The 26,519-nt window shown below is 51.1% G+C and overlaps 1 protein-coding gene across 2 annotated transcripts in view; it reads left to right on the top strand.

The window, feature by feature from the left end:
* Positions 1-1,430: 1,430 nt before the first annotated feature.
* Positions 1,431-26,519, top strand: part of NCK2 (NCK adaptor protein 2) — a 140,099-nt gene continuing 115,010 nt past the window's right edge. For both annotated transcript variants that reach the window (XM_057558673.1, XM_057558672.1), the window contains exon 1: positions 1,431-1,684. The gene's annotated coding sequence lies outside the window, so the exon portion shown is untranslated. The remainder of the gene's footprint in view (positions 1,685-26,519) is intronic.

The following is a 26,519-nucleotide window of genomic DNA, read 5'->3' as shown; positions in this document are numbered from 1 at the left end:
AGGTTACAAAACAGACAAGCAGTAAAAAATTGGGTCAATGTTGTTATACCCATTTTGAGTAAACTAATTTAAAATTGGGCCAGACCATTTACTATAATTCTGCTTTCCTCATTAGGAAGACAAAGTTTTCACGAAACAATGGACCGAGGGAGCTTCTTTCTCAACACCATAGAGCAGATGGCTGTCCAGCTCCCTGACTTTGGACCCATCCTGGCTCAGTGCACTGTATCCCCTCCAGCCACTGACCACTGAGTGCTTCCTACTGCCAGGAAGCACGCCAGGGACTTACAGGGGAGCGAGGTAAATATTATCTCCCCATGTGATAGATTTTAGACAGGTTCAGAAACACTTGTTCCGGAGTTGAAGAAGCAGAGACTCAACCACTCAACTGCGACTTCAAAGTTATACTGGCTCCAAGGACCCTCCTTGGGTACTTCTGCTGGGGAACAAGGCAGGGGATGAGCCATTCATTCAGTGACAACGCCTTGTCACCTTGGGTAAACTATTATTGCTTTAATATAATAAGAAGCCTGGAGCCTAAGAAAGAATTTCATTAACATGGATCCGGGCCATTCCACCAGGAAATCAGAATCATTTGAGTACTAGGATTTCCTTTTGGGAAGCCATATGGGGAGGGGATTGATGACAGACATCTGGATACATGTGCCTGTTTAAGGAAACTTGCGTCTTTCCCCCTTCTCTGGGGTTACAGGTAAGCATGTGGCCAGGTGACCGGAGGGTCCCACTACCAGTGACAACTCCCTCTGGGGCCCACATTCCTACAACTCCTTCCAGGATTCTGCCCGGTGGGCGGGCTCGAGCTGGACACGAGGGAACTCAGGCACACACTTTGGGTTTCCTCCCCTGATTTTAAGAAGTGCTTCCGACGATAACAGAGTCAAAAAGTGTCTGGTTGGGAAAGTAAATAGATACAAGGCAAATAAATAAAAATGCCCAGAAGCAATTACAGAGAGGAAGTGACATTTTTCTAAGTCACTTTTCTGATGGACCGCAGGCCTGCCTCGCCGAGGGTGCCAGGCGAAGGCTTCCGGGAGGGGGGCGGTGGCCGAGCCCCAGGGCGTCCTGATAAGAAAATCAAACAAAAAGAGAATGGAAAGACCACCCGCCGGTCCTTCGATGCCGAAGTTACTGCCTTGCTCGCCTCTCCCGTCCTCCTATTCGCTCCCCCAGCGCGCAGGGTCGGAGCGGGGCCTCCCCTCCCCTCCCCTCGGCGCCCGGCCCGGCCCCGCGCAGGGTCCCCCGGGCCGGGCTGCGCACCCGGCCGAGCCGCGAGCCCCGCGCCCCGCGCCGGTTCCGGCGCCGCCCGAGCCCGACCGCCGTGCGCGCCCAGGTGGGTCCCGGGCGGCGGGCGCGCGGGCCTGGGCGGCCCCGGCGGCGTCACGGGGCGGAGCGGAGGAGGCGGAGGAGGAAGGGCGCGCGGCGGGCGCTGCCGGGAGGGGCGGGGGCGCCGCGGCGGGAGCGGAGGCCGGAGCAGAGCGGGCCGGCGGGCGCGGGGCTCGGCGGCTGGGGTCGGCCGGGCCCGCGGGGTCCGCCCGGGCCTGAGCGTCCGCCGAGCGGCGGGAGGAGCGAGGGGCGCAGACAAAGAGCGGCGCCTGGGCGGGCGCTGCGCGGCCGCCGCCCGGGACCCGCGCCGCTGCCCCGGCCTCGGCGGGCGGCGCGCGAGGTAAGCGGGGCCGGGGAGGGGACCGGGGGCCGGGGACCGGGGTCCGGGACCGGGGCCGGGGCCGGGGCAGGGGCCGCCAACTTGGGCCGCTCTCGGAGTTGCGGCGCCGCGGGGCTGGCGGGGCGGGGCGCGCCGGGGCCGGGAGCCGGGTCCCCTCGCGGCCTGGCCCCGCGGCCGCCGGCACCTCCGGCTCGTCCCCTCCCCGGGCCGGGCGGGCTGGGCGGGCCTGCGCGGCGGTCCCGGGACTGGGCCCGCGCGGGGGCGCGGAGCGGGGGCCGGGCGCGCCCCCGTGGAGGACCGCGCGGATCGCAGGCTCCGCTCAGGACGCGGGAGGCGAGCGCGGCCCGCGGAACTTCTGTGGGTCGCGACTGTTTGCGAACCCGCGTGGAGCTGCTGTCCCTTGGCGTCCGGGAGGCTCTCCGGGCCCGGCGCTTTGTGCCGGGGCCGGGCTCCGCATCCTGCCCGAGATCACCGGCCCCGGAAACAAAGTTTCTCACGGTCGCGCTGCCCTGGGCTTATTCTGGGCGATCGAACCACCCAGCGGTTCTGGAAGAATTCGGTGTGTGACTTGAGGGCGTAGACGGTAACTCCCTGGTGAGCGCAGTCGGCGTGGAGTGTGCGGGGGGTGTGATCGCAAAACGCTTTCGTTTGTGGACCGTGGAGATCGCCCTGGAAGGGCTGCGCGGGTGCCCGGGGGTTCCGGACTCACTGGCGTCTCTACAGCGCGGGGGACAAAGCAGGAGTGGGCGCGGGTCGGCCTCTGGCACCCAGGACAGGTCAGGTCGGCAGTGTCCCCTGTATCTGGCTTTGTTTATTTTGCCAACAGGTTTAAGGCTGAACCTGGCAAGTTGGCGTCTGCACAACGGGATGAGCCCCGCGCAGGCCCACCCCTTCCTTTGACCCCAAAGAAACTGCACCCTGCGAGGCCACCCGGTGTGGCTTGCGGGACCCACAGGTAGGGGAGTCCTTGCCTGGCCCCGGCCCAGTGCGGCTTTCTCCTGGGCTTCGCCAAAGGGATTTTGGTAGGAATGAGAGTTATTCAGGGTGTGTTTCATCCACTGCATTTGATATCGTAAGCAGCAGGGCTTTGCAAGGCTTAAAACGACTGGAAATGAAATTAATCTGGGCTGCTTTAACTTATCAAAGCAGATCCAAACTTTGCTTCTGAACACTCCCTTAATTCACTTACCCAGTGGCCCTAGATAAACGGGTAAATTAATGACAGGATTCAGGCATGGGTGGTGGGGTTGTATAAAGAGGGTGGCAGCCAGTGAACATGAGCAGATCGAGTGGGCCTAACCAGGAGACTGAGCTGTCAATGTAGGTTTTTAGGTGTTTGGAACAGGGGTTTCCCCAGACGTGGGTGTTAACCGTGTTTCTGAATTAGTGACCACGAGGGAAAATCCTACTTTGATGTTTCTCTCCTCCAGGTTGGTTAGATGTAGTTTTTTTTTTTTTTTAATTTATTATTATTATTTTTTAATTTATTTATTTTTGGCTGCGTTGGGTCTTCGTTGCTGTGCGTGGGCTTCCTCTAGTTGCGGTGAGCGGGGGCTTCTCTTGTTGCGGAGCGCAGGCTCAGTAGTTGTGGCTCACGAGCTCTAGAGCACAGGCTCAGTAGTTGTGGCACACGGGCTCAGTAGTTGTGGCACACGGGCTTAGTTGCTCCGCAGCATGTGGGATCCTCCCGGGCCAGGGCTCAAACCCGTGTCACCTGCATTGGCAGGTGGATTCTTAACCACTGCGCCACCAGGGAAGCCCTAGAAGTAGTTTTGAAGAAAGTGGCTGGATCTTAGTGGTCCTCTGGCTGCAGCTAGTTGAGGCTGAAATTGGGAACTTAAAGCAGCTGTAAGCTGGTAGTAACCTAGAGGCCTCACCTGGGCCCCGGGCTTCTCAGCTGCTACCGAAATACTCAGCAGGATTGATCCTGGGCCACAGGATGAAATTGGGTGGTAAATTGCCATCTGGAGGATAGGCTGACCCGTCCCCTTGGCTCCCCATTTAAGATGGGGCCTGATTAAGGTGATTGCAAGTAGCTGTGCTCATTTGTCAGGCTTTGAGGTTTTCTTTACTACATGCCCTATACTTCAGTTCTCCTCATCCCTCATCTCTTTGAAGCTGCCATATTTCCCAGCCTCTGTTAAAATATTTGCATTGGGGCATTATTGAGGTTTTCCAACAAACAGATCATATGTACACAGTATTTGAGAAATGCGTTATCGTCCACTGTCAACACACCCGAAATCTTTCTTGTGTGTATACAAACTGGTTAACCTTTTAAAATACCCTGAAGTCTTCTCCATTGCCCAGAATGACCTGGAGCTTTTTCCTTGGTCACTTCATTAGCATCGGCTGGATGAGGCTGTGTTACCATGCTTCTCTGGGATACTCATGCTTGTAACTGCCCAGAATGGCCTGCAGTGAACCAGGGGAGAGGGCTGGGGGACATGCTTCTATATGAAGAATCAAGGGGAAGATTGTTTGCTAGAACTGCAGGGTAGGGTGGTGGACCATGTTTGGAAATCTAGTAAGCTAACTTTTTTCACAGATGAACTGGAAACTCCCCACAACTCAAACCCGAGGCTTATGAGATGAGTTTTCCCATCCAGATGAGTTGCAAATGTCCCTTCCAAAATGTTTCTCTTTCCTAAAATGAGTGATGGAAACCCTTTGTGGCGTGTTTTCAAAGGCTAAAAATGACATCGTGATGATACTGTTAAATGCTTGAGTTAAGGCAATTTAGAAGGAGGTCAAGAGAGCCATTTAACGGTTTCAAACGTATGGAGCTAAAGTAAAGATAGTTTCTTGTTTCTTTAGGCCATTTTAGTAACACGGTTTTAAAAATTAGACTGTTTTTTTCTTTTCCTGCATTTCACTTTGAATGGTTCCCAAAGTGTGTCAATTTCTGAAGGTATAATCAACATTAACCAGTTATAACTCCCTCCCCCAACACACACACACACATTTGTCACAGTTGGCCCTGTGGTTTGTGTTCATTCCTTGTACACACGGATGCCCAGAAAATACTGATCGAACATGTGAACATTGAGTTCTGAGCCTGTCAGTCATTAAGGCTCTAGGTTCATAAGGTTTTGTTTCCAGCATGTCCAGGTCAAGACAATGGGAGGATTTGGTCTGGTGGCCTCTCTATTTGGTAAATTCTCTGTCAAACGAATCACTTATAGTCCTGAAGCTAAAATTAATTAAAAAAAAAAAAAAGCGAGATGAAAAGCAAACCCAGCTATATAACCCCCTGGTGGGTTGCCTAAATATTTTACTTTTCAATAGGTTGTCTGTCCAGGTTAACCTGAACTGGAAACTCTGGGCAGAGCGTTTGTTATCCTGGCCTGGTAAGCTAGCCATTTAGTTTCCTCTTACCTCTTTTTATACCATTTTTTAATGTTTTTAAGAAAAGAAGCTTCAAGTGCGCTCAGAATCGAAATACTGCAATTTCCCCTTTTGAGAGTTTTGGAAAGTGGGATTGTTTTGCTGGTTGGTAGTTAAATGAAGATCTGAAACGCTCAAATCAGATAAAAACAACAGGTACTAGTGTTCAAATGGAAAATTATGGTTTACCAATTAGCTTTCCCATCCGCCACCGTACTTAGTATCGAAATAACATGGTGACGTGGGCTCCGGCCCTGAGGTCTGTGTGAGGACCCCGGAGCCCAGAGACAGTGGCGGGGTGACAGAGCCCCCTGCCTGCTCAGCAGGAGGAGACGACCCCCAGAGGTGCTGGGCGTGGTAGTGCGTGGGAGGCTGCGGGTCTGCCGCAGGTCCTGATGGGCGGAGTGTGTGGACCCAGTGGGCCTCTGCCCGGCTGCAGGTGGGAGCGGGGCGGGCAGGTGAGTTCACGCTGGAGGTGACCTCCTGTCCTGATTTCGGTGTCTGAGCCCGTCGGCCTGGACAGTCTCTGCGAGTTGAAGGGCGCTTGTCCCCATTCAGTGTGTGCACGCCTGCTCAGGCTGCCCTCACGGATCCCACAGGCTGAGCGTGAAAAGGTAGCTTATTTCTCGCCCTTCTGGAGGCTGTAAAGCGAGGATCCAGGTGCTGGCAGACTTCTCGGTTCTCGGTGAGCCTCTCTTCCTGCTGTGCCCTCACACGCCCTGCATGCAGGGAGTTCTGGCGTCTGTTCCTCTTCCTAGGAGGACACCAGTCCTGTTGGGTTAGGGCCCCACCCTTCTGACCTCATTGAACTTTAGTTGCTGCCAAGGCTCCTTCTACAGACGCAGGCACGTCGGGGGTGAGGGCTTCAACACGTGAATTCGGGGGGCAGTTCAGTTCGTAACAGTGCGTCACTCTGTTCAAAACCAGGCTGCTGATTTTAGGGCTTCCTGTGGCTTCTGTCACCCCGATCTGGAATCTGGTGCTTGAGGACATCTGCGGCGGGGAGGGGAGGGGATGGCAGCCTCCACACGCGGGGAAGGCGGCCGCCGGGGTCCACGTGCTTCAGGCTTTGAGGAGAACCATTAGGAGAGAGAACTAGCCCTGACCAGTTCCGTTTGTGGACGCCTGCCCTCAGCCAGTGTTGGCTCAGCTGCAGCACGGTTTTTGGATCAGGATCATGGTCAACTACGAGATGTACGGAAAGTGCTGGATTTGGTATGGAAACGAGAGCGTTTCCTGGCCGTGGCTGGAGCCTGGGGCCGGGAGCATCGCTGGGGCTGCTGCTGAGACCGTGGATCTGCTGGGAGCCAGCGTCCCCTTGGCGGGTGCGAGCGGGTTTGGTGACGTCCACCCCGATCGCTGCCTGCGTTGCTGGCCTGGGCCAGTGTGAGCTGTTCCAGGTGATCACCTGTGTGACCGCGGCTCTCCAGTTGCAAACCTGTTCGTTCGTGACTCAGTCGGGCATTCAAGTGAATCACCCGACTTCTCTCCGGTCATTTCCACTGAAAACTCTGAACGTCACAGCTGTCGGCACCACCTCCTGACCTGCCTGCCTTCTCGTTAATGTCCCCAGCATTGACTCACTGCGTCATCCTGGACTCTCCCTTGCCTCCCAAATCCCAATCTTATTAATTCTACCTCCAAAAGATCTCTTACATCTGAGCCCTGCGGTACTTACTTCCCCTCTCGCACTGGCGGAACACCTCTCTCACCACGCCTACCACCCTGCTCACTGTGCCCGGGTACTCGAGCCTGGCCGTGGTCCCATCGCTGGCTCTGCACTGCCGTCGGGTCAGTGTCCCCAGTCCTCATTGTGGCCACCGTGGGTGGGCCTGCACCATGGGCTCCTCACTGCTTTTCCAGCCTCTGAATATGCTTCCCCACCCCCAGGACACACTGGATGGCTGCCTGCTAGTTGTGATAACGTGTATTGTCAGTTTATTTTTAAAGACTTGTGTACTTTGGGGCCGATTCAGTGTTACCCTTGTAATAACAGCATCACGGCGCAACTGCAGTTTCGTGCCCCGGAACTGTACCTGACCCTTAAGGAAGGAGGCGAGGCTGGTGCCGAAAGCGCTGCCTGTGTCTGTTTTGATGCGGGGTGTTTCCTGCAAACGCCCCTTGAAGAGATTGTCAGGAGCCGTGCTGTCCCACTGAAATAGAATGCGAGCCACAGATGGGGTTTTAACTGTCTAGTAGCCACATTAAAGATGTAAAAAGAAACAAGTGAAACTAATTTTCACAATCTATTCTTTTACCTGGTAGAGCCAGAGTATTTTTATTCCCACGTGTTCAACATAAAACATTATTAATGTGATGATTCACATTCTTCTATTTGTGTGAAGTCTTTGAAAGCCAGCACGTGTTCTCCGTTCGTGGCATACCTCTTCCCTCGCAACATTTGGGTGCTCAGTGGCCCCATGAGGTTGGTGGTTGCATGCTGGAGAGCACAGGTCTGTACACTTTGATGACGCAAGCTTCCTTTAGTCTGTGTTTTCCTAAGTGGAGATAGCTGAAGAGACACAGAGGAAGCAACCTGGGATCATAATAATGGTAATTATTATTCTTCAGTGGGAAAGGTGTAATCTGTAGTTCTAAGGAATACTGTGATATTTCAGGTACTCAAGCAATTTTAGAGTACTCAAACCAGATGTGGTTACCTATAATCAGGATACTTGTATATTTTACAAATGTTTAACAATGTGTGTAGAATTCTAGAGGTTACGTTACCAATGCCAAATAACTTTTGGGGGATTGTAGTGTTCAGTGTATTTCCGATATATTTAAGTACTTAATTTCTAAGTATAGAACCTAAAAATCATATTTCTTTAGTGATCACTGGCTTCTTCCCTAACGCACACACACCGCACGTTGTAGTGACTGTGCTGACCACGTTACACAAAATACTAGCTCACTGAATGCCTTCAGAAATTGAGTGTGGGGCTTCCCTGGTGGCGCAGTGGTTAAGAATCCGCCTGCCAATGCAGGGGACACGGGTTCGAGCCCTGGTCTGGGCAGATCCCACATGCTGCGGAGCAACTAAGCCCGTGCGCCACAACTACTGAGCCTGTGCTCTAGAGCCCGCGAGCCACAACTACTGAGCCCGCGTGCCACAACTACTGAAGCCCTCGTGCCACAACTACTGAAGCCCGCGCACCTAGAGCCCGTGCTCCGCAACAAGAGAAGCCACTGCAATGAGAAGCCCGCGCACCGCAACAGAGAGTAGCCCCCACTCGCCACACCTAGAGAAAAGCCCGTGCACAGCAGTGAAGACCGAACGCAGCCAAAAATAATAAATAAATAAAAATAAATAGATTTATTAAAAAAAAAAAACCTGAGTGTGATTTCTTGCGTTTCTCTTTATAGTCGAGGATATGGAGACATAGCAGGTCAGGCTGCCGAAGGTTCCGGAGCTGGTCAGTGGCAGGTCTGGAATTCACCCTCAGGCTGGCTGACTTCTGAGGCTCTGCTCTAATCCGCTAAGCTAGGCCACCATCTCTTCATTAAGGTGTATCTGAAAATGCATAAACAGAGCTGTAAACTTTTATGATGGTGTAAGATCGGAGAAACATAATGAAAACCATTGATAGGGAGTAGAGCTTGGAGGTCGTTCGTTCTGGGAACCTCTTACCAGCCAAGTTATGCTGGAGGCCCTGGACTCTGGCAGGGCATCACGAGTAATCACCAGCTGCTCCAGTGGTGCTGGCAGGTGTGCTGCGGAGGGTCACAGAGGCGCAGCGGCGAGCACCACCGGCCTTGCTGCTCCTGCCTGCCAGCCCTCCCTCCTGAGTGCCACGGGCCAGGGGGCCCCCAAACAGGCACGCTGTCCAGCTCAGAGCAGGGCCTCAGCATCCCCTGGAGGGTTCCTTCAAGCTCCCATGGCTGGACACACACCAGAGCGTCTGCAGGGGGGCCTGAGAGTTTGCTTTCCTGATGAGTTCTCAGGTGATTTGGAATTTTGGAAGACTGCTGTTCTAACTTTGTGGGAACTTTGACATCGGCTGCCGTCCTAAGCGAGGCTTCTAGTGCCGGCCCATCCTAAACTCGCCCTTCCGTTGTTGGAGGGCCCTGGAAGCACTGGGTAGCCTCCCCTCGGGGCAGATGCAACTGACATACAGTCGAGAGTGTGGTGCTGTTGGGGGGACTTCCGTGTGTTTCCAGGTCGGGAAGGCGGTGGTCTCCGATGGGCTATCACGCAGGCAGGCTCTCTGAATTCACAGGCTTAGATTTGCCGTCCAGCTGCTTCTCTCCGTGCAGCCTGTCCCAGGAGGAGGAGCAGCAAAGATTTATTTACTCAAACAAGCTTAATAATTCTCCCAGCGGCGGTGAGGGCGGCCAGCTCGGGAGGAATCTTAGAAGAGGGAGAGATGGGCGTGAGATGCTTAGAGAAGGCGCCAGTGGCTGTCTCATTGGACGAAGCCCATCAGTGTCTGCATCGATCTTCCTTGAAGGATGTACCTCAGTTTCGTATCCTGTGAGTTTTGGCTGAGCATTTAAGGGTGTCTGCGAGTCAACAGATATTTCAGTTATGTCACCTGCAAGCCTGGCTACAGAAGAGCAGTTCTGTCTCTTTCCCCCTTTCCAGCTGTGTTCGTTTTAAGGACAGTCCCTTTAAAAGCTTGTGTCCCTGTTTTCAAGTCCGTGTGTGTCGTGGGCAGGGGTGGTGGGGAGATGTCGGGATTGGGGATAAACAGCTCTCTTGTTGCTCTGAGTGATGGGAACCAGCTTGGGGACATGGACGTAAAAACTGCAAGCTGCCGGAGTATTTTTAAGAGACCACGAAATAACGAGGGATTCAGGGAGTTACTTTAGAATCAGTTTCAGGACATTTGATATAGGTGAATAGTGAATTTTCACCAAACTGCTTTCTTTTTTAAGGAACAGATTTAGGAGCAGAATCTGGCAAGACGGATATAAAAGCAGATTTTTCCTTTCTTTTGGTTCTTCCCTCTGTATTTCACATTTGTGTGTGATTCCCCGACCCTGACCATGCAGCTTAAGTCATCTGCCTTCCTTACCTGCACTCGGATGGTTTTCCTTTACGTGTTCAGTTACTGCCTTCTTCGGACTGGCCTGGCTCGTATGTACAAGCTCCCCTCCCTTTATTAAGACGTCTGTGCTGCTTCATTTCCCTTCTTAGTGTCTCCATCGTAGGTCTCTTTCATGTGGTTCAGGAGATAAGACCCAGCGGTGACTATAAAGAAACCGTCCTCTTAAAAAGGGGGGAGGGACAACAGACCCTCTGCTGTTGTCATTTTCATTTTGAAGGGTGCCTGGGTGGAACCGAGGCTCCGTTGAGGGTCGTAGATGAGGGCTCCCGTGTGTAATTGTTGCTGCTTGAACTTGACTGTGCCTTGCACCAGGCGAGCTCAGCCCCGGCAGGGAAGGCTGCCCTGCCTTCTGGAAGAAGGAGATCCTCTTTTCCTTAATGTCTCAGGTCGGAGAGGGTTGTTACAGTCAAAGGCAGAAAATGTTTTCAACATACTGCATACCCGAAAATTCCCATTCGTTTTTGAATTTTCTTAGCTGGTAGATTTGGGTTAAGAAATAAAAGCAATTCACTTTTGCAAATACAAGAGGATACCTTTTCAGGGGTTAATATTAAAAAAAGAAACTTGATGGGACTTCCCTGGCGGTCCAGTGGTTAAGACTGCGCTCCCAATGCAGGGGGCATGGGTTCGATCCCTGGTTGGGGAACTAAGATCCTGTATGCTGCAGAGCGTGGCCAAAATAAATAAGTAAACAAATAATTAAGAAAAAAAAAAAAAGGAACTTGAGACTTGATCCTCTACTCTTGTATGTAAATTAGTGGTTCTCAACCAGGGGTGGCTCTGCCCCTCTGGACAATTGATGGTGTCTGAGGACATTTTCCAGTTGTCAAGAGTAGAGAGTGGTCCTGGTGTCCAGTGGGCAAAGACCAGGGATGCTAGCCTGCATCCCACAATGCACCAGACTGTCCCCACATCAGAGGGTTAACTGGCCTGAAAAGTCAGCATTTCAGCAGCCTTGTTACAAGCGACTGCTCTTATACTTCACTTAAACCTTTCAATTAATGGCCCATGTATTCTTTCACACAGTTGCCCTCTTGGAGATCATTTTTTCCCTGCAGTTTTATAAACATGAAAAATAATACCTATTTAGAAAGCTAAACAGTATTTATACACCTCTACAGTTAAGTATATAAAGGAGAAACTTTAATATAACTGAGTTAACCATGGTTTATCTGTAATATTGTTGGTGGTAAAGTATGGCATGCATTGTTTTTTAAATTTTCTACTTCTGCCTCTTTGGACCATATAAATACGAAATGCTGATTTTGTAGGAAGCATTATGAAATCTGGCTGAACCGGGGTGACAACACATTCCCTTTAGAATGTCCACAAACAGGGAAGTAATGGGGTGCCTTATCAATGGCTTTTAATAGGTAGTTGATTTTCAGAGTTTGGTTTAATCAAAGACCTCTGTTTACTTAGCTCAGAATCCTTACAATTGGTGATTGTTTATAGAAAAAAAAAAGTTCTTGTTGTTACTAAAGTTTATAAGATCCTAGATTCAGCCTGCTAATCTTTGAGCTGGTCATATCTGTTAGCTTTTGAATGTTTTATTTCCTTTTTTTATATAGTTCTAAAATAAACTCTTCAGGGGAGAGAGGACCAAAATATCACAAATTAGACCTTACCCAGGGAAGAGGAAAGGGAAAATGATAATTGGGTTGTTAGTCTCTTTCAGCGTCTGGCTCAGTGGCAGAGCTGCCTGTTAGCTGGCCTTGATTGTCATGTTCTGTCTGCACTTCTTTTTCTTTATAAGCAGGCTCTGACTTGATAAAGTCAGAGAAGCCTAGAAATTGAGAGGGCTACCGGTTAGAAGTTTCCTTGGCTTAATCTAGATCTGTTTTCTGTAAATCATTTCCTGTTGTATTGCTCTTCCCTTTTACTTGGTCACTTCTTGTATCTCCTCTCTTCCTGTTCTGTTGCTAGGATAAACACAGAATCAGCACTCTGGACATTTTTGAACTTTTCTCAGTGGAGATGGTTAAAAGTACAGTCAGTCTTTTTCTTTCCTTAACCTCCCATCCTCGTGGGCACTGAGAAAGACCTAGGAAAGATGAATAGTAACTCTCTGGACAGACTTGGAGATTCTGCAGTTGTGTGCTGCATAACATTGTGTGTGTCTAATTGTTCTGCGTGTGTCATTGTATCATTTGATCCTGACACATCGGTGGAGGAGCAAGTACTGTGACTTGGCCACTGCGGAGAGAAGGAAAGTGAGGGTCACAGGGGCAGGGACTGGCCGCAGGGGTCCTGCTGTCAGGTCATGCCCCGGATCTGGAGCTGCGGGACGCAGGGCTTCCTCAGGGCTTTGTGTTTACGGTATTGAAATCCCCTCTTCCCTCAAAATAAAACGTTTGACGGCATGCAGTAACTTCCTGCCTTTTCATTATGATAGGGGCTGGCTTCAAGCAGCCTCATCCTGAACTTCAGTAATAGCTGGTCTAAATGTGAACTCGAGACGTCTGGTTTCCTGTGAGCAGCGAGGGTACGCGTGCTCCTTTCCCCCTGCTGCTAGTTTGGCCCAAGCTGCCCGGCTCGCTTCTAACACCTCTCCACCTCCGTCTCATCTTCTGCGAAGCAGGGGCTTAACGCTGATGTTTTCAAAGACCTTTTGTGGCTCTGCCTTCCCTGTTTAGGAATTGCAGCTGTGCAGTTCCTTATTCGAGCAGGGTCTTCAAAGCAGAGTGGGCTGAACGGGCCTGCGCGTGGTAAACTGAGGCTGCTTGGTCCCTTTTTGTGAATCTGGCTGGAGGACCGAAGGGCACGTGTGCGGGGACAAAGCACAAGCTGCCTTCTCCATCCCGATCTGACCCACAGATCAGACTGCCGGACTAGTTTGCTGTCCCTGAATTGTCACCCAGTGAATACTTTAGAGTGCCGGCTACAGCAGAAGCACTGTGCTAGGAGCCATGGACATACGAAGGTGGACCACACAAAGCCCTGCCCTCAGGGAGCTTGTGAACCAGCCCAGAGTGATTTTTGCAGGTTCACGATCGACTCTCATCTCAGTGTACAAAATGAGTGCCCATGCTTCTCTGTGGGGTCCTGTGGGTGGTGCAGGGAAGACCCATGGAAAGTCCTCAAGGCCAGGGAGAATTCATTTCAGATATTCTCGGGAGAGTCAGGCAGCCCTGAGACCGTGGAGTGTCCGCTGAGCAGGGATGGTCCCAGTTGCCGCTGGTAAAGCTCTGTGGCCACTGCAGCTGGGGCCAGCACCCTGTCCTCCCCCGACACCATCCTCCCTTCCCGGGACGGCGCTGTCTTCCAGGGCCTGCGTGAGGCCACGCTGTGAGTTTGCTTAGGATGAACATGTGGTTTTGGGGTCAACTACTCCGTAATTTTCAGATTATATAAACTCTGCTTACATGTGATTTATTTGCCTACGAATTTTAGCTCTTAAAAAGAAAAAGAACAAAACTACTTATTGCTGCTTTTAATGGAATGCCGGTGTCAGGAAGCCCACTGATACTCCTAATTCCTTTTTTTTTTCTAATTGATGATGGTATAAGTGCATTATGCCGTTACATTTTAGTCTAGAAAAGGTTTATTTAGTCAGATTACTGCTTCGCCTGGATTGGTGATGAATATTGTAAATCTGTCCTGTTCAGGCATTTTGCAGGTTTGTTTTTTATCCTGATTGTCGAGTTCGAAGTGTTTCCTTTGAAATGTGAACTATTTGTTCGCTCCATTATAGATGTTATCTTTTGTATTTTTTCAAATGCAGTGTTTCAGGTCGTTGACCTCGGCTTCATCTAGTTCCCAAATCATTGTGTCCTTTTAACAGCAAGTCGGTGGACCAGATTCTGTGTTTCTGTTTAGCATCCGGAAATAATTTAATCCTGGCATTCAAAACAATTCAAATCATAATTAGTGATTTGTCCTCTGTTTCACACTGAACTAGTTTACAGTTCCTCCTTTAACTTTTGATGACATGGGTTAGTGTGAAATAGTTTTTGTGATACATTGTAATTAATTTGTGATACGCTGTAATTAATGCTTAGTGTTTAAGTGAAACTTAATTTGAGAATAACGAGCATTTAATTTGAAGTATGAGTTTTGTGTTGGACGTTTTAAAGATTGATTGGAATACATTGATTCCTGGCTCTCAGGGACCTTAATAGGAGAGAATTTAACGCATGCTAAATAAGTCTTTTTTGGGTCTCATTCAAGGAAGCAAGATTTTTGTTGTCGTTTACAGACTCGTGTAGAGTATTATTTTATGTATGTAAATACAGGTGATGTGTTCTCTGAAGAACAGCAAAAATTGTTCTGTTTCAACCAAGTAAATAACCTTATACTGTTGTGTTGAGCCAATCAATAAATGTGTTTATCTCCTTTTGTTGAGTACAGTTTTTGCTAATTTTTCCAAAGTACACTTTGTAATTGTTGAAAGGCGTTCATGTTATGCTTTGCATATATGGATTTATGTATATAGTATGTACAGTACATATATATTTTAAAATGAACCTTTAATTTTAGAAAAGTCTTAGATTTATAGAAAAATTCCAAAGAGAGTACAGAGAGTTGCCATACCCAGCATCTGGTTTCCACTGTTGTTAACGTCTTCCGTTACTCTGGTACACTGTTCACAGCTCATGAACCAAGACTGGTACTTTATTGTTAACTGAGGTCCGTACTTTTTTTGGATTTTCTTACTTTTTCCCTAATGGTCTTTTCTGCCCCAGGATCCCATCCTGGAGACCGCATTCCATTTACTCATGGTGTCTCTTGAGGCTCCTCTTGGTTGTGACAGTTTCTAGACTTTCCTCCTCCTGACGATATTTTCAGCGTTGAGGAGGACCAATCAGGTGTTTTGTGGAATGTTCCTCTGTTGGGACCTGTCTGGTGTTTCTCTCGTGATTAGGCTGGATCACAGGTTTGGGGGAGAAGACCACAGAGGGAGAGCGTCTGTTGGGATCTGTCTGGTGTTTCTCTCGTGATTAGGCTGGATCACAGGTTTGGGGGAGAAGACCACAGAGGGAGAGCGACATTTACATCACATCCTATCAAGGGTGCATGATATCAACGTGGCTTGTCCCCGCTAACCTTGACTTCCTGGCCGAGGTCGGCTCTGCCAGGCTGTCTGCTGCGGGCCCACTGGGGAGTGACCCAGGGCTCCTCTGTTTGCGCTGCAGTCTTGGAAGGAAGCCCAACGCCCTCAGAGGTCTGGTGGAGGGAAGTGGAGTCACAGCCGTGAACCCTGCCCTGCAAAGGTCAGTCTGGGCCAGAGGAGGGCGGTCCTCAGTGCCAGGCTTGTCTGAAATGGTTCTGTCATGTGTGTGTGTGTGAGTGAGAGCAGGTGAGTGTGTGCACGTGTGACGATGGGAGTGTCCGTGGACTTTGTCCAATTTGGGCAAATAAAAACCAGCAGCAGATCTTCCTGGTTTCGGCACAGGCCCGACGCTTCACGCTCTGAGATGGCCATCCTGCGCTCAGGCAGACCCGGTGAAGGGCGGGCGGAGGTCCTGCTGCAGTCCCAGCCCAGGGAAGGTGCGCTGCATCTGTGGACACAGCCGCACTGGCGGCCCTTACCAGCTGCCCAGGTGCCCTGACGCAGCTCCAGGTGTGCGTGCTAGCAGACTTGGGCTGCGGGGAGTGGGCTCAGGAGCTGGCCTGGGGAGGGGATGGTGTGGGGCTTTCCTCCAGTGGCTGATCAGGCCGAAGAGTGGTTGGCCTTTCTCTGGGGTGCAGAGAGGGTCAGGGTTAATAGGGCCGGTAGCCTATTTCGCTTTCCTGTTTGTACCTCCCCTGCGCCCCGCCACTGACGGTATGCTTTGAGGGTGGAGGTGGAAGGTCCCCTGTCGGGATACTACTTACCGTTCCGCCGTCCCCAGAGCTACGTACATTAGAGAGAATCAGTTACGTTCATTCGCGTTCATAGAGCTTGTATTAGTGCATTTTGTTTATTAAAATTGACTGCATATAAACATCTGCAGTGACTTTTTTGAACATTATTTTCTTTAAATCCATGCCTCCATGTTAAAGTATAATTTATGACTTCTATTTTGACCTGTAGTTTCTGATAATTGTTAGAAAAATCTTTCACTGAATTTTTTGTTTTGACTGGGGTTGCTTATGTGAGTTTTGGCGTCTGTGTGTAGAAGAATCATGACATGAAAATGAGAACTCCCACTTTGCTGGGAAACGTTTAAGGACAGCATTTTTGGAATTGGCTGGGCTTGGGTTTTCTTTATAGCAAGTCTGCTGGAAGCAGCGTTCCGTATGTAGAAGCAGGGCTGAACAAGGTGGTCTCTTCAGCTTCCTTCCAGCTTCAAGTTGGAAGAGGGCTTGCTGGAGGCAACGGTAGTGAGTAGGTGGCAGAGCGTCGAACCAGGGGTGTGGGAAGGAGTGGGGTACTGATCCAGCCCTGGGCTCCCGGCTCGGGCTGTCTCCGCACATCCGCACGCGTTCCTGTTACAAAAGCGCAGGAGCCTCTGCTCTGACGGGTCCTCCCTGGGGCCCCGCCCGAGTCTGGAATCTAGGGATTTGTTGAATCTGCCCTGGTCCATGACATCATGGAAAGTTCTGAGTGGTTCCCCAAAGGCGGTTCTTATTCTGGGGGCCCTGTGGGGAGAGGATGGACTTCAGGGGGTCCGTGGCCTTGGGGTGAAAAACTTACATTTTTATCTTCACTAGCTATTAACTAGTGTTTCCTTCCGTTGTGAAAGTAGGGAGCACAACGTGTGACGTTCACGGCCATCAGAGAAATGAGCCGGGCTTTTGTATCAAACCATCGTGGTGGTTGCAGATGGTTGGGATTTGGGCTACTCTCATCTTCCTTTGAAATTACAGGGGTTATTAGACCTGCCATACCCTCTTGGTTAGCGTATTCCTAAAGAAGCACGTGTACATCTGAAATTCTTTTTTATTTTTTTTCCAGTTTTAAATTTTTATTTATTTATTTATTTATTTATTTATTTATTTTTGGCTGTGTTGGGTCTTCGTTTCTGTGCGAGGGCTTTCTCTAGTTGCGGCAAGCGGGGGCCACTCTTCTTCGCGGTGCGCGGGCCTCTCACTGTCGCGGCCTCTCTTGTTGCGGAGCACAGGCTTCAGACACGCAGGCTCAGTAGTTGTGGCTCACGGGCCTAGTTGCTCCACGGTATGTGGGATCTTCCTAGACCAGGGCTCGAACCTGTGTCCCCTGCATTGGCAGGCAGATTCTCAACCACTGCACCACCAGGGAATCCCTCAAATTCTTTTTTTAAATCATACTTTAGTAACTGTCTTCTCATGCAACTGCATAAAATGAAAACCATTTGAAAGCATCCTGAGCGGGAGGCCCTGGGCCTCCCCTTCTGACATGGGGAGGGCGTGCACGGCACAGGGCGTGGGCCTGGCAGGTCCGGGTGCTGTCTTATCTGATGACGGAGCTGCTGGGCACCCAGGCCTCGGGCCAGAGATGGTCCACATGGGTGTCGCGGAAAGTAATATAATTTTGTTGCCTCACAGAAGTCTCTCCAGTCGTGCGGTGATGATAAAACATCCCCCAAGCGCATAACATAAAATCCTTTGTGTGTAAGAAAAACCTAAGAATAATTGTACTTAAATCAGATAGAAGACCTAGTCAGTTTTTGTAAATTTAATTATTTAAATTGTCATAGTGGGAAATTACATATCTGTTTATTATCTGAAAAAAATGAATGTAAATAGTGTTCTGGGATTTGTGATGATTTAATAGTCTAGTGATTGGGTTGGGTTGCGGATTCGGGACTTAGGGGTTTAGAGTAACTTCCAGCGTCAGGAAACTGTCAGGGACTTTTAAAAATCTCTCGCATTAAAGAGTTTGACTTTCTGGTTGTCGGGTGTTAACGGCAGAAGGGTCCCTGGAGTTTTTGACCCCGTATTTCACAGAAATACGTTATAAAATAAGAAGTAGCTTGGAAGAAGAGTTGGTGCATGGAGCTGTGATATCAGCTGCGGGGCTGTGTGGAGGACCCTCCCTCAAGAATGAGCTCGGCGGTAACGACCGCCGACATTTACCTAACGTTTCATCTGCCCTCCTCTGATAACGCTCTTCACTGTGCCCCTGCAGGCTGCCTCCTCCCCGTGTAAATAGGGAATTTATCTGAGTGCGGTCCTGGCGGCCTTTCTGGAACGTTTTCACGTGGGTGTGTTGTATTTGCACACGTGTGTGGTGACCCTTGGTGGCGGCTGGCTGGGCGTCTTCACCAGGCAGGTGGGGGGGGGGTGCAGCAGACACCCGCATCCCTAGTGCACCGCATCCCTCGTGCACCCGCATCCCTCGTGCACCCGCATCCCTCGTGCACGCGCATCCCTCGTGCACCCGCATGCCTCGTGCACCCGCATCCCTCGTGCATCCGCATCCCTAAAGCACCCACATCCCTAGTGCACCCGCATCCCTCGTGCACCCGCACCCCTAAGGCACCCGCACCCCTAGTGCACCCGCACCCCTCGTGCACCCGCACCCCTCGTGCACCCGCACGCCTCGTGCACCCACATCCCTCGTGCACCCGCACCCCTAGTGCACCCGCACCCCTCGTGCACCCGCACGCCTCGTGCACCCGCATCCCTCGTGCACCCGCATCCCTAGTGCACCCGCATCCCTAGTGCACCCGCATCCCTAGTGCACGTGCATCCCTAATGCACCGCATCCCTAGTGCACCCGCATCCCTAGTGCACTCGCCTGGGCTTGGCGAGCTGTGTGCTCTCAGGGCTGCATCCCCACAGGAGCTGCCCCGCTGTGCCTGCTGGCTCTCCAGGCTGCCCCTTCCCTGGGAGCAGAATGATCCCGGTCACTTGCTCTGGTCTCCGCAGGTGGATTTGCAGCACTGCCAGCTACGAATGTGAACGTGCAGGCTGAACACACACCTTCCCATATGAGACCTGGCTTTCCGAGACATCTTTTCTGGCACTGCTCTTTTTGTCTTTTTTTTGGTGGAGTTTCTTTTAATGATAAAGGCAACCTACTAACTAACTCTTAAAGACCGTATTTAGAAAGGAAAATGCTTCCTGTCACCTTAACATCCTAAAAGAGAAACTTTTCACGTTTGTCATTAGTCCTTGGAAGTATATGTGTGACCATTTGTACAGTTTCATATTCTTCTTAATATGAGCATTTTCCCACCTTATTAGTAATCTTGGTGATGTTTTCTTGTTGTTGCCCAATATCCCATAGAGGGACAGCGCCCTCAGTAGTGTAAGCTGCTCCCCGCTGACTTGGTCATTTAAATTCCTGCTCCAGTAGGCGAGGTGCCTGTGTGCTCCTTTATATTTCTTTTCTTCTACTGAGCTGTTCCTTGACGTAAGTTCCTCGGCGAGGGGTTGCAGAGTTAAGTGGTATGGATGTCTTTATGGTTCTTGATACGTGTTTCCAAAATCCCCCCTTCTAAAGCGGCCACACCGATTCTCGGTCATGTGCAAGCATCAGTTTCCCCCAGGGTGGGAGGGCCCCTCTGGACAGGCACCTGGAGTCGACGGGTTCCAGAAGGCCTCACCTCAGAGTGACCATGAAACAGGGCCAGTGCCCTTTGCCGTCAGAGCTCCCTCCCGGTCATCCCAAGGCCGAGCTTGGAGCTTACTTCCTAGCTGGTGGCTGTTCTTGAAAGGACTCTGTGACAGCATCTGGAGTGTGCCCAGCATGTCTTTTCCCTTTGAGGGTGAATTTAGTTTTTGTTAGTAACAGATCATTCTTTGGAGCCTTGTTTGGGGCGTAAAGGGGGTGATGGCGTAGGATTAGCTTGGGTTTGGTCACTGGCCAAGTGAGACAGAGGTAACGGGACGACTCTTGTTTAAACAGTGATCTGATCTCGAAGGACCATGTCAGAGAGAGCGTTGCAAGACGTTTCCAGTACGTTTGCCACGCCTGGAAGGGGTACGTGGGAAGAGTCTCTAGCCGGGTGTGTGCGGTCTGTTGTCCGGTAACAAGCGAAGTGCCCAGGAGAGCCGTGCAAGCTCCAGAGGTGACACAGCCGCATGGTTTGGAGCCGCCGTGTGTGGCAGGCGGTGTGTTTTGCAGCGGAGGGTGACTGATGGCATCCAGGCCTGACGGTCCTCCCTGCCTCTCAGCCGGCTGTGCTCCCTGCCAGGCAGGACTCCCTGAAACGACAGCCCTGCTTCTGTGTCGGGTTTCTGTGACCAACCCTAGTCGGCTCAAGGCAGAGTAGAGATCACTTTATCGTGTACCCTTTAAAAAGATTTTCAAAGAAAGTGAAAGAATGAAAGGGGGGTAGTGGGGGGGGGGGAAGGGGAGCACGATGTGGACAGGGATGGACAGGGGGCCCGTTGCAGCTGCGGGGTGCGGGGGGCCACAGCGAGGGGGCAGACTCCCCGGGTTTCTGTCTCCCTCGCCTCCTGGTTTCGATGTTCTTTTGCGCTTGCACTGCGTCCCCTGGCCTTCAGGGTGGTCCGTGCAGAGAAGCCAGGAGTGAGGGTCCCCAGGTGCACAGCCTGACCGCCTCGCTGGGTCCCCACACCTCCTTTCCTCGGCCTTCCCTCTGCCTGGAGGGCGTGTGGGTTTTTCCCCCAAACCATTTCCATCTGTAGTGAGTTTTAGATTCATGAGCCACTATTTTTAAAAGTGTTCAAATTAGTTTGATAACTGACTGGAGGCTTCCTGCTGCGTTTTCCTGCTGTGCCGAGAGTGTCGGTCAGAGTTGCGAGTGGAGAGAAGGCTGGCGTGGGTACCTCGTCCAAGAGGACCTGGCACCTCGAGCACAGCGGCGCTCGCCCGCCCAGGTGCGTGGCATCTGCGCAGGAAGCCCCCCAGGTCAGGACACGTGGGCCCTGGTGTTCCCCTCCCTCTGCAGAGGCAGGACCTACGCTGACCAGGAGGCCTCCTTATCCCTCCATCTGTTCCCTTGGGTGAACATTTTAATTTCATTTTTGTCACATGCGTCATCCACGTTGAAGCGAGTGCTGTGAACTTACTACCTCTAGGGACGATACCTAAATGGCCTGCTGTGATGTCCAGTAAAAGTAACAGTAAGTGATCTTGCAGGCTTTCACTTCCCCGGGTCAGCCTTGTTTCAACAGTACCCTATTTTGTGAAAGGTATTCTTTATAAATGTTGTATCTTGGTGTACCGATGTTAGATAGAATCACGTATTTAGGATGTCTATTTCTGTTCATGGTGTTGTTAAAAAATAAAACTCGGGGCTTCCCTGGTGGCGCAGTGGTTGAGAATCTGCCTGCCAATGCAGGGGACACGGGTTCGAGCCCTGGTCTGGGCAGATCCCACATGCCGCGGAGCAACTAGGCCCGTGAGCCACAACTACTGAGCCTGCGCGTCTGGAGCCTGTGCTCCGCAAGGGGAGAAGCCGCGATAGTGAGAGGCCCGCGCACCGCGATGAAGAGTGGCCCCCGCTTGCCACAACTAGAGAAAGCCCTCGCACAGAAATGAAGACCCAACACAGTCATAAATCAATCAATCAATAAATAAATAGTCAGTGGTGGAAGATGGGCTCGCCTATGTGCCCTGCTGCCTCTATTTAAAAAAATAAATAAATAAAATTCAACTGAGTAAGTGTAGGGATCTTACTGGCTTTATTCAGCGTTCATGAATCGGGCAGCGTCCCATCTGCAGGTAGAGAGGCGCCTCGAGGAGCTGGACAGATGCAGGACTTTCATCATCAGAAGGGAGCAGGGACAAGGAAGTGACGCTGGCCAGAGTGGGTTGGTGATTGCAGGGTCACTTTCCTGTAGGGGAAGGACGGCAGGTGTCTACCAGGCAGCTGACCGGTGCTGGTCAGGCGGTTCCTGACCCACGGGGTTAAGATTCCACTTCTGGGAGAGCGGAAACTGTAATGAGGTCTCAGTTTGGTGGCGTGGGGTTACGGCAGGTGACTCCACTTGGGGGCCGTGGTCTTGCTTTTAGCGGCGTGGAGCGGGGGTTGGCAGACTCTGGCCTGGGGGCCAGACCCGCTCCCAGGCTGGTCTCGTGAGTAGTCGTATTAGAACGCGGCCTGTGTTTGTCTTCCCGGTACGGGGGCAGAGCTGAGTCATGGCAGCAGAAACTGGCTCGCAAAGCCTGAGATAATTTATCTGGCCCTTTTCCGGGAGAAGTCTGCCCACCCTGGTGTGCAGGGACGCACGGGGGTGCAGTCGGGGGTCCTCGCTCTGTCACTCTGCTGGCGGGAGCTCGGCGCCGTTTTCTGTGCTAAGAGGCTGGGATGCTCGCCACTAGGGGGCGTTAGGGCGAACCCACCCCGCAGACCCAGCGCACCGTACACACCGCGTGCGCATCAGCGCCTTCTCCGCGCCGTCGTCACGCACACCCTCCCATCCTGGTAGCCGCTCTCTTTCTACCTGTAAAAACCTGAGATGCAAACAGGGTTTCAGTCCCTGAATTTTCAGAAGTGAAGGCATTTAAAACAGCGCTACTCACTAGAACTGTAATATAAGCCACAAATGCGAGCTAAATAGGGAACTTTAAATTTCCTCGTAATCCCATTAAGAAAGCAGAAAGAGAGATGAAATTAATTTTAGTAATGTGTGTATACAGCCCAATATCATTCCAACTTATAAAAAATAACCAGTGGGATATGTGATTTTTATTTTTTATTTTTAGTCCTTTTCTTATTTATTTATTTTTGGCTGCGTTGGGTCTTCATTGCTGCGCGCCGGCTTTCTCTAGTTGTGGTGAGCGGGGGCTACTCTTCGTTGCGGTGCGCAGGCTTCTCATTGTGGTGGCTTCTCTTGTTGCGGAGCACGGGCTCTAGGCACGTGGGCTTCAGTAGTTGTGGCACGTGGGCTCAGTAGTTGTGGCTCATGGGCTCTAGAGCTCAGGCTCGGTAGTTGTGGCTCACGGGCTTAGTTGCTCCGCGGCATGGGGGATCTTCCCGGACCAGGGCTTGAACCCGCGTCCCCTGCACTGGCAGGCGGATTCTCAGCCACTGCGCCACCAGGGAAGTCTGGGGTATGTGATTTTTAAACGTTTGTGCTTTTTTCTTTCGTGCCCGTCTCTAGACCCGGTGTGTCCTTAGAGCAGGACACAGCCAGACTGGCTGCATCTTGAGCGCTCAGCAGCCGTGGGACCAGAGGCTTGTGAATTGGACGGGCCTTGGATTCCCTGCCACCAACCGTGTGTCCCGTACTTCAGTTGCATTCTGACACCAGCTGCCGAGAGTCGGTGCAGACCCTGTAGGTGAAGAGCTCAGTCCCACAAGACCGCCCCTTCAGACGCCAGGCGTAAGTCCTGAGCCTCCTGTGCTTCTGACCCACTGGCCATGAGCTGGGGGTTTCCATGACACCCCCCTGCCCCCTTCAGGTTTGATGATTTGCTGTAATGACTCAGAATCGGGAAAGCACTTTACTATCAATGGTTTATTACAGAGGGTACAGCTCGGGGACAGCCCGAGGGAGGAGAGGCACAGGGCCAGGTGTTCGGGGGGACGGGGGGGCGCAGAGTCTGAGTGCCCTCTCCTCCCAGCACATCGGGGTGTTGAGCAGCCCGCGGGTTCCCTGCATCTTGTTCCTCCAGCCCCCTCCTCGCCCTGGTGGGGCCGGCAGTTCTCACTCTCTGATCTCAAGGCCGGTCTTTCCTGGCCCCATCCCGAAGCCATGCGGGGAGGCCAGCGCGGGGCCACTTCATTAGCCTCAGCTTGCGCGTGGGGTAAGGGACGCCCAATAACCAGGGACGTTCCTTTCGCTCCGGACATTCCCGGGCCTTAGGAGCTCTGTCCCGGGAACTGGGGACCAGGACCATGCGTATTTGAGCCGCATTGGGACGCCTGACTGCTTCCCCACCCTTCCTCCTCCCCAGCGGGCTGTGCCCCCTTGGAGAACATTCCTCCTCTGTGAAACAGCTGATGCGGTCTCGTTTCACATTCTTCTCCACCCTCTGGGCTAATCACGGCTCTCACTGTGCAGCTAACTCCCCCAGTTCCTGGTTCTCAGGAAAAATATAGTAACATTTCTAGGGAAGCTCAGAGATACAGACGGTGTAAGTGTGGCACAAAAATTGCGACTCTGCTTCTAATAACTTCAAGAAGAAGAATGAAACTGTGGAAGATAGGCATCTGTGGCTGCAGGTTTTCTGAGAAATGGGCTGCGTGGAGAAGCCGTCCCGCCGCCTGCTGCGGGTGGAAGCATAGGGTCAATTAGATCTGGGTCCTGGCAGCTCCCGCTGCCAGGAGCCGGCTGTCAGGCTCCTCCCCGGCGTGGACCGTGCACACTGAGGATAGCCAGTAAGACTGGTTTAGGAGGAAAGCCAGGGAAAAACTGGGATTTTTATTCCTCACGTAGGCCTTGGTCTCCCTTCCTTGCGTGATGTTTCTGCGTTCTTTTTTTTAAAAATTTTTATTTATTTTCCTTATTTTTGGCTGCGTTGGGTCTTCGTTGCTGCGCGCGGGCTTTTCTCTAGTTGTGGCGAGCGGGGGCTGCTCTTCGTTGCGGTGCGCGGGCTTCCCATTGCGGTGGCTTCTCTTGTTGTGGAGCACGGGCTCTAGGCGCACGGGCTTCAGTAGTTGTGGCACGCGGGCTCAGTAGTTGTGGCTCGTGGGCTCTAGAGCACAGGCTCAGTAGTTGTGGCGCACGGGCTTAGTTGCTCCGTGGCATGTGGGATCTTCTCGGACCAGGGATCGAACCCGTGTCCCCTGCATTGGCAGGCGGATTCCCAACCACTGCGCCACCAGGGAAGCCCATCTGCATTCTTAGTGTTGAGTTCTTAGCTTTTCCTTGCAGTTTGAAATCCAGGATTCTGGAAACAGTTCAGATCTTGGCCAACCAGGAGGACTCTGTCTCAGGCCTGTTGTCTCGCCTCTCGAGGCCTCAGTGGCCTTCACTGGAAAATGGGTTGTCGTGAGGACGAAAATGAGGAAAAATGAGTGAAAGCAAAGTCCGGGAGCTTTGTGAGTGGGGCATGGTTGCTAAAGAAATTTCTAAGAATCAGAATTTTAAAAAATGCAAAAATGTAATCAGAATTTTAGACATGGCCTTCGCGAAATTCTTCAAACCTTGAGGGCATGATTAAAATTTCTGTTACCGTGACTTGAGTTAGAAGTAGGCTTAGTGCTAGGCTCTGTCTAATGTTGAAGATCTTTAAAGGGTGGTGTTTGTATCTGGCTTTTATCTTTCTAAGAGTTATAGCTACATCAGTGATAAAATACAGTGTTTTTCTACAGCTAAGAAGTGCTGAAACTTACTGTAAAATGCATGTGTGTGATCAAAATGATCCCGTTTAAAATAATTTTATTATTTTAAAATGATGAAATTAATAATACTTTTATTTTAAAATTATAAAATTAATAATTTTATTATTTTAAACCTATCGTTTCCGAAGGGTGTGCTCCAGAAACATGGGCCTCTGATCTGTAAAATGAGGGCGTCCCACTTTAGAGTCTGAATCACATGTTAAGTCACACAGGGCTGCCTGCCTGTATGGACGTGGATACTCAAGTGGCCTGAGTTAATTTTTGTTGTTTTGCATTCAGACATCTTGATTGTAATAGGTCAAGAAAAGTATGCTTGAAAAAGTATTTTTAGCCTTTTTATTCTTTCAGATATTCAAGAAAGTCATTTTAGGGAAGTAAGCTATAGTGCATTAGACAGATTTTTAGATTGCTTACAATTTCAGTTTTCCATGTTGACAATCCTGCTGTTAATATCACTGTTTCTGTCCTCTTTTATACTTTTCATTCTGACTGTATAGTGAGAAGCATGAAACTAAGTTATGGTTTGGACAGATATTTTAAGAGTATTTTCTTTCTCATCACATGGCTTAGGTGATGTATTTTAAATGTTATTTTCTTGTGAGTAAAGGATAATTTTTTAAAAGCTAATGTTTCTTAAGTAGAGGCTGTCTTAGCTTGAGCTGCTGAAACAAAATACCACAGACTGGGGGGCTTAAACAGCAGACCTTTATTTCTCACCGTTCTGGAGGCTGGAAGCCTAAGATCAAGGGAACAGCTGATTCAGTTTCTGCTGGGACCTACTTCCTGGCTTGCAGACGCTGCCTTCTTGCTGAGCCCTCACGGGGTGGAGGGAGGGCCTCTGGCCTTTTCCTCTAAGAACATTTATCCCGTCGGAGCCTCTCTCTCTTGACCTCATCTGGACCTGTAATCACCTCCAAATGCCATCACCCTGGGGATTAGGTCTTCAGTGTAAGAATCTGGGGGAGACACAAACGTTCAGTCATAACAGAAGCTACTGAGACTCGCTGTGACTTCGTAAACCTTTCTAGGAAAAGCATGTGCCTTGGTTTAACACAGCTTGCCGCTGCCCCTACCTGACTTTCTTCCGTCTGAAGTGGAAAACCCTTCTGGTGTCCAGGGCTCCCTTCCGTGGACAAGCCCGCCCACCGCTCAGCTCTGTGCTTCTCCTGCAGCTGTTCCCAGGGCTTCCGGCTGACTCGCTCCCTCCCAGGGCAGTTGGAGGGCCTAATTTTCCATCCCCTCCCTGCCACCGTCTAGAAATTTGCTGCTGCGGAAGCGTCCAGGACT

The sequence above is a fragment of the Balaenoptera acutorostrata genome, chromosome 12 (assembly GCF_949987535.1).
Source record: "Balaenoptera acutorostrata chromosome 12, mBalAcu1.1, whole genome shotgun sequence".
Taxonomy (NCBI): Eukaryota; Metazoa; Chordata; class Mammalia; order Artiodactyla; family Balaenopteridae; genus Balaenoptera; species Balaenoptera acutorostrata.
Note: the sequence above shows the minus strand (reverse complement) of the source record. Positions and strands in the feature narration are given on the sequence as shown.